Source organism: Impatiens glandulifera, chromosome 8 (genome assembly GCF_907164915.1).
Source record: "Impatiens glandulifera chromosome 8, dImpGla2.1, whole genome shotgun sequence".
NCBI lineage: Eukaryota > Viridiplantae > Streptophyta > Magnoliopsida > Ericales > Balsaminaceae > Impatiens > Impatiens glandulifera.
In genome coordinates this window covers 34,794,381-34,806,323 of record NC_061869.1, presented here as the reverse complement: position 1 = coordinate 34,806,323, position 11,943 = coordinate 34,794,381, and the positions used below count along the sequence as shown (strand labels likewise).

The 11,943-nt window shown below is 25.9% G+C and overlaps 1 non-coding gene and 5 pseudogenes across 1 annotated transcript; all 6 read left to right on the top strand.

Annotated features, from left to right (window-relative positions):
• The first annotated feature begins 2,145 nt into the window (after positions 1-2,145).
• LOC124913469 lies at positions 2,146-2,263 on the top strand (annotated as a pseudogene).
• Positions 2,264-3,867: 1,604 nt separating this feature from the next.
• LOC124913457 lies at positions 3,868-3,986 on the top strand (annotated as a pseudogene).
• Positions 3,987-5,747: 1,761 nt separating this feature from the next.
• LOC124913535 lies at positions 5,748-5,866 on the top strand (annotated as a pseudogene).
• Positions 5,867-7,605: 1,739 nt separating this feature from the next.
• LOC124913523 lies at positions 7,606-7,723 on the top strand (annotated as a pseudogene).
• A 1,746-nt stretch (positions 7,724-9,469) lies between these two features.
• LOC124913485 lies at positions 9,470-9,588 on the top strand. The gene has a single exon (XR_007096731.1). It is a non-coding gene; the product is annotated as a 5S ribosomal RNA (ribosomal RNA).
• A 1,037-nt stretch (positions 9,589-10,625) lies between these two features.
• On the top strand, positions 10,626-10,744 carry LOC124913540 (annotated as a pseudogene).
• The last annotated feature ends 1,199 nt before the right edge of the window (positions 10,745-11,943 follow it).

The window sequence follows — 11,943 nt, the reverse complement described above, 5'->3', positions numbered from 1 at the left end:
CCGATCCGTAATAATTAGTAAAATGATTTGAATTTGTGATTGAATAAATTTCGTTTGAATGCAATACGAATCGGACAAAACATTTCAATTTTATCCGTTTGCTCACCCTAATAATTTAATGTTTTTTAACCATAAGTATTAATTATTGTAATATAAAATTTTAACTGTATATAGTTAATACAAAAACCCGAATAGGAGAAGAACAAAAATATTATTGTACTAATCTCGTTAAATATTTAAAAAAATATATATAGTTCTAGTATAGTAATTGGACAAATAATAATATTAAATTATGTCTAAAAAAATTAATAACCTTTTTTTTCAGACTCTGCAGTTAAGCGTGCTTGGGTGAGAGTAGTACTATGATGGTGAACCATTAGGAAGTCCTCGTGTCACAACTCCTTTTTATATAACTTTTAAAAAACAACCAAATTCATGATTAAAATGGATCAAACCTATGAAACGTTAAAGGACACACTCATTTTTAATGTTATTACGAAAAAAAAACGCAAAATAAAAGCGAGGAAAATGTACGATTTAAGAAGGAACAACATGTTAATTTGAACATTTAATTGATTTTGATTATTTTACGAAAAGAACATCGCAAATAAAAATGGTAAAACGTACAATTTAAAGAATAACACGTTAATTTCAAACATTTTAATTGATTTTTGATATATTTACTTAAAAAACACAAAATAAAGCGAGAAAATCTACGATTTAATGAAAAAACGCATTAATTCCGAATTTTTTAATTGATTTTTTAAGTTAAAAAAAAACAAATTAAAGCGTGAAAACCTGAGATTTAAAGATAAAACGCGTTAATTTCGATTTTATTTTTATTTTTTAAGTTTTTACAAAAAAATACAAAATAAAAACATGAAAACCTACTATTTAAAAAAAATTGCGTTAATTTCGAATATTTTAATTGATTTTTAATATTTTTACTAAAAAACACAAAATAAAAGCGTGAAACCTAAATTTACAGAAAAAAAAGCGTTAATTTCGAACATTTTAATTGATTTTTAAAGTTTTTATAAAAAAACACAAAATAAAATCGTAAAAATCTACGATTTAAAGAAAAAACATGTTAATTTCAAAAAAATTTATTGATTTTTTAAGTTTTTTAAAATAAAAGCATGAAAATGGATCAATTTGAAGAAAGCTTGGTCGTAAGTGGTCTTCGTCGGTTTAAAACTAGTCCATTTCGAATTTCGTGAAATAGTAATTTTTTATTTACATTATGATGTATCAAATGAATACATTGTTCATCATATGACGGGTGTCATACCTACACCAATGCACCGGATCCCATCAGAACTCTGCAGTTAAGTGTGCTTAAGCGAGAGTAGTACTAGGTGTCGCACTCCTTTTTATAACTTTTTTTAAAAACAACCAAATTCATGATTAAGATGGACCAAACATATGAAACGTTAATGACACACTCATTTTTAATGTTTTACGAAAAAATACAAAATAAGAGCGTGAAAACGTACGATTTAAAGGAAAAACCGTTAATTTTGAATATTTAAATTGATTTTACGAAAAAAAACACAAAATAAAAGCATGAAAACGTACAATTTAAAAAATAAACACCTTAATTTCGAACATTTTAATTGATTTTTTATATATTACTAAAAACCACAAAATAAAAGCGTGAAAACCTACGATTTAAAGAAAAAAAACGCTTTAATATCTAACATTTTAATTGATTTTTAAAGTTTTTATAAAAAAAAAAACAAATTAAAGCGTGAAAACTTGCGATTTAAAGAAAAAACGCGTTAATTTCGAAATATTTTATTCATTTTTTATGTTTTTACAAAAAACAAAAATAAATGCATGAAAACCTACAATTTACAGAAAAAACACGTTAATTTCGAACATGTTAATTGGTATTTTAAGTTTTATAAAAAACATAAAATAAAAGCGTGATAACTTACGATTTAAAGAAAAAACGCGTTAATTTCAAATGTATTGATTTTTTTAATTTTTACAAAATAAAAGCATGAAACAGATCATTTGAAGAAACAGTGGTCGTAAACAACATTCGGCAGTTTAAAACTAGTCCATTTCGAATTTCGTGAAATAGTCATTTTTTTATTTACATTATGATGTATCAAATCAATACATTGTTTATCATATGACGGATGCGATCATAATAACACAATTCAACGGATCCCATCAGTACTCCGCAGTTTAGCGTGCTTGGGTGAGAGTAGTACTAGGATGGGTGATCCCCTGGGAAGTCCTCGTGTGGCACTCCTTTTTATAACTTTTTTAAAAAACAACCAAATTCACGATTGAAATGGACTAAACTTATGAAACGTTAATGACACATTAATTTTTAATGTTTTTACGACAAAAACACAAAACATAAGCGTGGAAACGTACAATCTAAAATAAACATGTTAATCTTGAACATTTTAATTGATTTTTGATATATTTACTAAAAAACACAAAATAAAAATCGTGAAAACCTATTATTTAAAGAAAAACGCGTTAATTTTAAATTTAATTGATTTTTAAGTTTTAAAAAAAAAAACAAAATTAAAGCGTGAAAACTTGCGATTTAAAGAAAAAACGCTTTAATTTCGAAATATTTATTCATTTTTATGTTTTTACAAAAAACACAAAATAAATGCTTGAAAACCTACGATTTAAAAAAATGCGTTAATTTCGAATATTTTAATTGATTTTTTGATATTTTTACTAAAACACAAAATAAAATTGTGAAAACATACAATTTACAGAAAAAAAAAATACAAAATAAAAGCGTGAAAACCTACGATTTAAAGAAAAACGTGTTAATTTCGAAAGTTTTATTGATATTTTAAGTTTTTACAAAATAGAAGTATGAAAACGGATCAATTTGAAGAAAACTGTAGTGGTAAATGGCCTTCGATAGTTTAAAACTGGTCCATTTCGAATTTCGTGAAATAGTCATTTTTTATTTATATTATGATGTCAAATGAAAGCATTATTTATCATATCACGTGTGCGATCATACCAGCACTAATGCACCGGATCCCATCAGAACTCCGTAGTTAGTACTACGATGGGTGACCCCCTGAGAAGTTTTTGTGTCGTACTCATTTTTATAACTTTCTTAAAAAACAACCAAATTCACAATTAAAATGTACCAAAATTATACAACATTAATGACACTCATTTTTAATGTTTTTACGAAAAGCACAAAATAAAAGCGTGAAAAAGTACGATTTAAAGGAAAAACACGTTAATTTCGAAAATCTAAATTGATTTTTGATGTGTTTACGAAAAAAACGTCAAATAAAAATGTGAAAACGTACAACTTAATGATAAAATGTTAATTTCGAACATTTTAATTGATTTTGATATATTTACTAAAAAACACTGAATAAAAACGTGAAAAGCTACGATTTAAAAAAAACGCGTTAATTTCGAACATTCTGATTAATTTTTGAAGTTTAAAAAAAACAAAATATAAGCGTGAAAACCTGTGATTTATAGAAAAACGCACTAATTTCAAACATTTTAATTGAATTTTGATATTTTTACTTAAAAAACATAAAATAAAAGCGTGAAAACCTACAATTTACAGAAAAAAACGCGTTAATTTCGAACATGTTAATTGATATTTAAGTTTTTATAAAAAAATATAAAATAAAAGCGTAATAACTTGCGATTTATAGAAAAAAACGCGTTAATTTCAAATGTGTTTATTGATTTTTTTAGTTTTTATAAAATAAAAGCATGAAAACAGATCAATTTGAAGAACAGTGGTCGTAAACAACATTCGGCAGTTTAAACTAGTCCATTTCGAATTTCGTGAAATAGTCATTTTTATTTACATATATGTATCAAATGAATACATTGTTTTCATATGACGGATGCGATCATAATAGCACTAATTCACCGGATCTCATCAGTACCTCCGCAATTTAGCGTGCTTGGTGAGAGTAGTACTAGGATGGGTGATCCCCTGGGAAGTCCTCGTGTCGCACTCCTTTTTATAACTTTTTTAAAAAACACCAAATTCATGATTGAAATGGACTAAACTTATGAAACGTTAATGACACATTCATTTTTAATGTTTTTACGAAAAACACAAAACATAAGCGTGGAAACGTACAATCTAAAGAATAAACATGTTAATCTCGAACATTTTGAATTGATTTTTGATATATTTACTAAAAAAACACAAAATAAAAATCGTGAAAACCTATTATTTTAAGAAAAACGCGTTAATTGTTAAACATTTTAATTGATTTTTTAAGTTTTTAAAAAACAAAATTAAAGCGTGAAAACTTGCGATTAAAGAAAAAACAGCGGTTAATTTACGAAATATTTTATCAGTTTTTATGTTTTTACAATAAACACAAATCAATACATGCATGAAAACCTACGATTTAAAAAAATGCGTTATTTCGAGATATTTAATTGATTTTTTGATATTTTTACTAAAAACACAAAATAAAAATGTGGGAAAACATACAATTTACAGAAAAAAAACACTGTTAATTTCGAATATTTTTAATTTAGTTTTTTATGTTTGCTACAAAAAATACAAAATAAAATCGTGAAAAGAACCTACGATTAGAGAAAAACGTGTTCATTTCGAATGTTTTTATTGATATTTTAAAGTTTTTACAAATAGGAATTATGAAAACAGATCAATTTGAAGAAACCTGGTGGTAAATGGCCTTTGATAGTTTAAAACTGGTCCATTTCAAATTTCGTGAAATAGTCATTTTTTATTTATATTATGATGTCTCGAATGAAAACATTGTTTATCATATCAAGTGTGCGATTATACCAGCACTAATGCACCGGATCCCATCAGAACTCCGTAGTTAGTACTACGATGGGTGACCCCCTGAGAAGTTTTTGTGTCGTACTCATTTTTATAACTTTCTTAAAAAACAACCAAATTCACGATTAAAATGTACCAAAATTATGAAACATTAATGACACTCATTTTTAATGTTTTTACGAAAAAACCAAAATAAAAGCTTGATTTAAAGGAAAACACGTTAATTTCGAAAATTTAAATTGATTTTGATGTGTTTACGAAAAAACATCAAATAAAAATGTGAAAACGTACAACTTAAAGAATAAAAATGTTAATTTTGAACATTTTAATTGATTTTTGATATATTTACTAAAAAAAGCTAAATAAAAACGTGAAAAAACTACGATTTAAAAAAACGCGTTAATTTCGAACATTCTGATTAAATTTTGAAGTTTAAAAAAAAACAAAATATAAGCGTGAAAACCTGCGATTTATAGAAAAAACGCGTTAATCTCAATAAAATTTATTGATTTTTTAAGTTTTATAAAAAAACACAAAATAAAGAATGAAAACCTACGATTTAAAGAAAAACACGTTAATTTCAAACATTTTAATTGATTTTAATTGATTTTTGATATTTTTACTAAAAAAAACATAGAATAAAAGCGTGAAAACCTATAATTTACAGAAAAAATACATTTATTTCGAACATGTTAATTAATATTTTAAGTTTTTACAAAAAACATAAAATAAAAGTTTGATAACTTACGATTTAAAGAAAAAACACATTAATTTCGAATGGTTTTATTGATTTTTTTAGTTTTTACAAAATAAAAGCATGAAAACAGATAATTTGAAGAAACATTGCTCGTAAACAACATTCGGCAATTTAAAACTAGTTCATTTCGAATTTCGTGAAATAGTCATTTTTTTACTTACATTATGGTATCAAATGAATACATTGTTTTCATATGACGGATGCGATAATAATAGCACTAATTCACCGGATCCCATCAGTACTCCGCAGTTTAGCATGCTTGGGTGAGAATAGTACTAGGATGGGTGATCCCCTGGGAAGTCCTCGTGTCGCACTCCTTTTTATACTTTTTTTAAAAACAACCAAATTCACGATTGAAATGGACTAAACTAATGAAACGTTAATGACACATTCATTTTAATGTTTTTACGAAAAAAACACAAAAATAAGCGTGAAACATACAATCTAAAGAATAAACATGTTAATCTCGAACATTTTAATTGATTTTTGATATATTACTAAAAAACACAAAATAAAATCGTGAAAACCTATTATTTAAAAAAAAAACGCGTTAATTTTAAACATTTTAATTGATTTTTTAAGTTTTTACAAAAACAAAAATAAAGCGTGAAAATTTGCGATTTAAGAGAAAAAACGCGTTAATTTCGAAATATTTTATTCATTTTTTATGTTTTACAAAAACACAAAATTAATGCATGAAAACCTACGATTTAAAAAAATGCGTTAATTTCGAATATTTTAATTGATTTTTTGATATTTTACTAAAAAACACAAATAAAATCGTGAAAACATACAATTTACAGAAAAAACACGTTAATTCGAATATTTTAATTAATTTTTTATGTCTCTACAAAAAATACAAAATAAAAGCGTGAAACCTACGATTTAAAGAAAAAAACTGTTAATTTCGAATGTTTTTATTGATATTTTAAGTTTTTACAAAATAGAAGTATGAAAACGAATCAATTTGAAGAAACCGTGGTGGTAAATGGCCTTCGATAGTTTAAAACTGGTCCATTTCGAATTTCGTGAAATAGTCATTTTTTTTATATTATGATGTATCAAATGAAAATAGTTTTATCATATCACGTGTGCGATCATACCAGCACTAATGCACCGGATCCCATCAGAACTCCGTAATTATTACTACGAAGGGTGACCCCCTAAGAAGTTTTCGTGTCGTACTCATTTTTATAACTTTCTTAAAAAACAACCAAATTCACGATTAAAATGTACCAAAATTATGAAACATTAATGACACTCATTTTTAATGTTTTTACGAAAAAAAAAAAAAAATTAAAGCGTGAAAAGTACGATTTAAAGGAAAAACACATTAATTTCGAAAATTTAAATGTATTTTTGATGTGTTTACGAAAAAACATCAAATAAATTGTGAAAACGTACAACTTAATGAATAAAAATGTTAATTTCGAACATTTTAATTGATTTTTGATATATTTACTAAAAAAACACTAAATAAAAACGTAAAAAGCTACGATTTAAAAAAAACCCGTTAATTTTGAACATTCTGATTAATTTTTGAAGTTTAAAAAAAACAAAATATAAGCGTGAAACCTGCGATTTATAGAAAAAACGCGATAATTTCAATAAAATTTATTGATTTTTTAAGTTTTATAAAAAACACAAAATAAAGAATGAAAACCTACAATTTAAAGAAAAACACGTTAATTTCAAAAAATTTAATTGATTTTTATATTTTCTAAAAAAACATAAAATAAAAGCGTGAAAACCTACAATTTACAGAAAAAAATGCATTAATTTCGAACATGTTAATTAATATTTTAAGTTTTTCAAAAAACATAAAATAAAAGTTTGATAACTTACAATTTAAAGAAAAAACGCATTAATTTCGAATGGTTTTATTGATTTTTTTAGTTTTTACAAAATCAAAGCATGAAAACAGATTAATTTGAAGAAACTGTGGTCGTAAACAACATTCGGCAGTTTAAAAGTAGTCCATTTCGAATTTCGTGAAATAGTCATTTTTTTATTTACATTATGATATATCAAATTAATACATTGTTTATCATATGACGGATGCGATCATAATAGCACTAATTCACCGGATCCCATCAGAACTCCGCAGTTTAGCGTGCTTGGGCGAGAGTAGTACTAGGATGGTGACCCCCTAAGAAGTTCTCGTGTCGTACTCCTTTTTATAACTTTCTTAAAAAACAACCAAATTCACCATAAAAATGTACCAAAATTATGAAACATTAATGACACTCATTTTTAATGTTTTTACGAAAAAAACACAAAATAAAAGCGTGAGAACCTACTATTTAAAGAGAAAACGCGTTAACTTTAAATATTTAAATTGATTTTTGATATTTATACGAAAAACACCAAATAAAAATGTGAAAACATAAAACTTACAGAATAAAAATGTTAATTTCGGACATTTTAATTGATTTTTGATATATTTATTAAAAAAATACTAAATAAAACGTGAAAACCTACGATTTAAAAAAAACGCGTTAATTTCAAACATTTTGATTGATTTTTGAAGTTTAAAAAAAATATATAAGCGTGAAAACCTGCGATTTATAGAAAAAAGGCGTTAATTTCAAAAAAAAATTATTGATTTTTTAAGTTTTATAAAAAAGCACAAATAAAAGCATTAAAACCTACGATTTAAAGAAAAAACGCGTTAATTTCAAACATTATAATTGATTTTTGATAATTTTACTAAAAAAACATAAAATAAAGCGTGAAAACCTACAATTTACAGAAAAAACGCGTTAATTTTGAACATGTTAATTGATATTTTATGTTTTTATAAAAAACATAAATAAAAGCGTGATAACTTACGATTTAAAGAAAAAACGTATTAATTTCGAATGTTTTTATTGATTCATTAAGTTTTTACAAAAAAGAAGAATGAAAATAGATCAATTTGAAGAACCGTGGTCGTAAACAACATTCCGTAGTTTAAAACTAGTCCATTTCGAATTTCGTGAAATACTTATTTTTTTTTTACATTATTATGTATCAAATGAATACATTGTTTTTCATATGACGGATGCGATCATAATAGCACTAATTCACCCTCCCATCTACTCCGCAGTTAACGTGCTTGGGCGAGAGTAGTACTAGGATGGGTGATCTCCTGGAAGTCCTCGTGTCGCGCTCCTTTTTATAACTTTTTAAAAAACCACCAAATTCACGATTAAAATGGACTAAACTTATGAAACGTTAATGACACATTCATTTTTAATATTTTTAAGAAAAAAACACAAACATAAGCGTGAAAACGTACAATCTAAAGAATAAACATGTTAATCTCGAACATTTTAATTGATTTTTGATATATTTACTAAAAAAACACAAAAAAAAACTGAAAACCTGTTATTTATAGAAAAACGCATTAATTTTAAACATTTTAATTGATTTTTTAAGTTTTTACAAAAACCAAAATTAAAGCGTGAAAACTTGCAATTAAAAGAAAAAGGCGTTAATTTCGAAATTTTTTATGTTTTACAAAAAAACACAAAATAAAAGCATGAAAACCTATAATTTAAAAAAAAATACGTTAATTTTGAACATCTTAATTGATTTTTGATATTTTACTAAAATACACAAAATAAAATCGTGAAAATATACAATTTACAGAAAAAACGCCTTAATTTCGAACATTTTAATTGATTTTTTATGTTTTTACAAAAAAAAACACAAAAAGCATGAAAACCTACGATTTAAAGAAAAAACGTGTTAATTTCGAAAGTTTTATTGATATTTTAAGTTTTTACAAAATAAAAGTATGAAAACGGATCAATTTAAAGAAACCGTGATCGTAAATGGCCTTCGGTAGTTTAAAACTAGTGCATTTGAATTTCGTGAAATGGTTATTTTTTTATTTACATTATGATGTCAAATGAATACATTGTTTATCATATCACGTGTGTGATCATAAAAGAACTAATGCACCGGATCCCATCAGAACTCCGTAGGTAAGCGTACTTGGGCGAGTGTAGTACTAGAATGGGTGACCCCTTGGGAAGTCCTCGTGTCGCACTCCTTTTTATTTTTTAAGAAACAACCAAATTCACTATTAAAATGGACTAAACTTATGAAACGTTAATGACACATTCATTTTTAATGTTTTAACGAAAAAAACACAAAATAAAAGCGTGAAAACGTACAATCTAAAGAATAAACACGTTAATTTCGAACATTTTAATTGATTTTTGATATATTTATTAAAAAAACACTAAATAAAAACGCGAAAACCTACGATTTAAAAAAACGCGTTAATTTCAAACATTTTGATTGATTTTTGAAGTTTAAAAATAACAAAATATAAGCGTGAAAACCTGCGATTTATAGAAAAACGCGTTAATTTCAAAAAAATTTATTGCTTTTTCAAGTTTTATAAAAAAAACAAAATAAAGCATTAAAACCTACGATTTAAAGAAAAACGCGTTAATTTCAAATATTTTAATTGATTTTTGATGTTTTTACGAAAAAACACCAAATAAAATGTGAAAACGTACAACTTAAGAATAAAAATGTTAATTTGGAACATTTTAATTGATTTTTGATATACTTATTAAAAAAACTAAATAAAAACGTGAAAACCTACGATTTAAAAAAAACGCGTTAATTTCAAACATTTTGATTGATTTTTGAAGTTAAAAAAAACAAAATATAAGCGTGAAAACCTGCGATTTATAGAAAAAACGCGTTAATTTCAAAAAAATTATTGATTTTTCACGTTTTATAAAAAAACACAAAATAAAGCATTAAAACCTACGATTTAAAGAAAAAACGCGTTAATTTCGAACATGTTAATTGATATTTTAAGTTTTTTATAAAAACATAAAATAAAGCGTGATAACTTACGATTTAAAGAAAAAAACGCATTAATTTTGAATGTTTTTATTGATTCTTTAAGTTTTTACAAAATAAAAGCATAAAAAACAGATCAATTTGAAGAAACCGTAGTCGTAAACAACATTCGTCAGTTTAAAACTAGTCCATTTCGAATTTCGTGAAATACTCATTTTTTTATTTACATTATAATGTATCAAATGAATACATTGTTTATCATATGACGGATGGGATCATAATAGCACTAATTCACCTGATCCCATCAGTACTCCGCAGTTTAGCGTGCTTGGGCGAGAGTAGTACTAGGATGGGTGATCCCCTGGGAAGTCCTCTTGTCGCACTCCTTTTTATAATTTTTTTAAAAAAATGACCAAATTCACGATTAAAATGGACTAAACTTATGAAACGTTAATGACACATTCATTTTTAATATTTATACGAAAAAAAAACAAAACTATGCGTGAAAACGTACAATCTAAAGAATAAACATGTTAATCTCGAACATTTTAATTGATTTTTGATATATTTACTAAAAACACAAAATAAAAACGTGAAAATCTATTATTTAGAAAAACGCATTAATTTTAAACATTTTAATTGATTTTTTAAGTTTTTACAAAAAACAAAATTGGAGCGTGAAAACTTGCGATTTAAAGAAAAACGCGTTAATTTCAAAAATTTTTATTCATTTTTTATGTTTTTACAAAAAAAACACAAAATAAAAGCATGAAACCTACAATTTAAAAAAATACGTTAATTTCAAACATTTTAATTGATTTTTGATATTTTTACAAAAAAAAACACAAAATAAAATCGTGAAAACATGCAATTTACAGAAAAAACGCCTTAATTTCGAACATTTTATTTCATTTTTTATGTTTTTACAAAAAAAACACAAATGAAAAGCGTGAAAACCTACGATTTAAAGAAAAACGTGTTAGGATCTAGGTCGCGGCTAGAGGACCGGGGTCTGGCCGGTTAGCGCGTCTTACTCAAAGGGTGGTGATTAATCTGGTTAGAGATTAACACCGGGGTTTCAATACTACACAAACTGTCACAAACCCTTGAACCAGGTTCAAGCGCGGAAGTGGTTTGTTTCAGTTGAAGCGGGACACTCTTAGGATAGGCAGAACCGGTTTTGAGTAGGATAGGTTTGGAAGTTGCTGGGTCGGTTTTATAGCTTAGTGATTCGGTTTAAGTAGTGTAGAGTCGGCCAAAGCGATGTAAGTAGGTTATAAAGTAAACTGGCAAAAATAAGTAACAAGACAGATTTTTATGGATGTTCGGAGATAAAACTCCTACGTCACCCCTTCCTCTCGAAACCGCGAGAAGGATATTCACAAAGGAATACAAACACAATCCGATCGAGACTTATTTCCTGCTCGATAACACCCGTACAATTTTAACCGAAATTGTAAAAATTACACTTCAACTTAGCACTTATGCTTTCTAGAGATAGAACACACTTTTTTCACTTGTAGATTAAATGTTCACTGTGTCCCACATTTACTCCTCTTCAGCTACTCCTTTTATAGGTGAAATA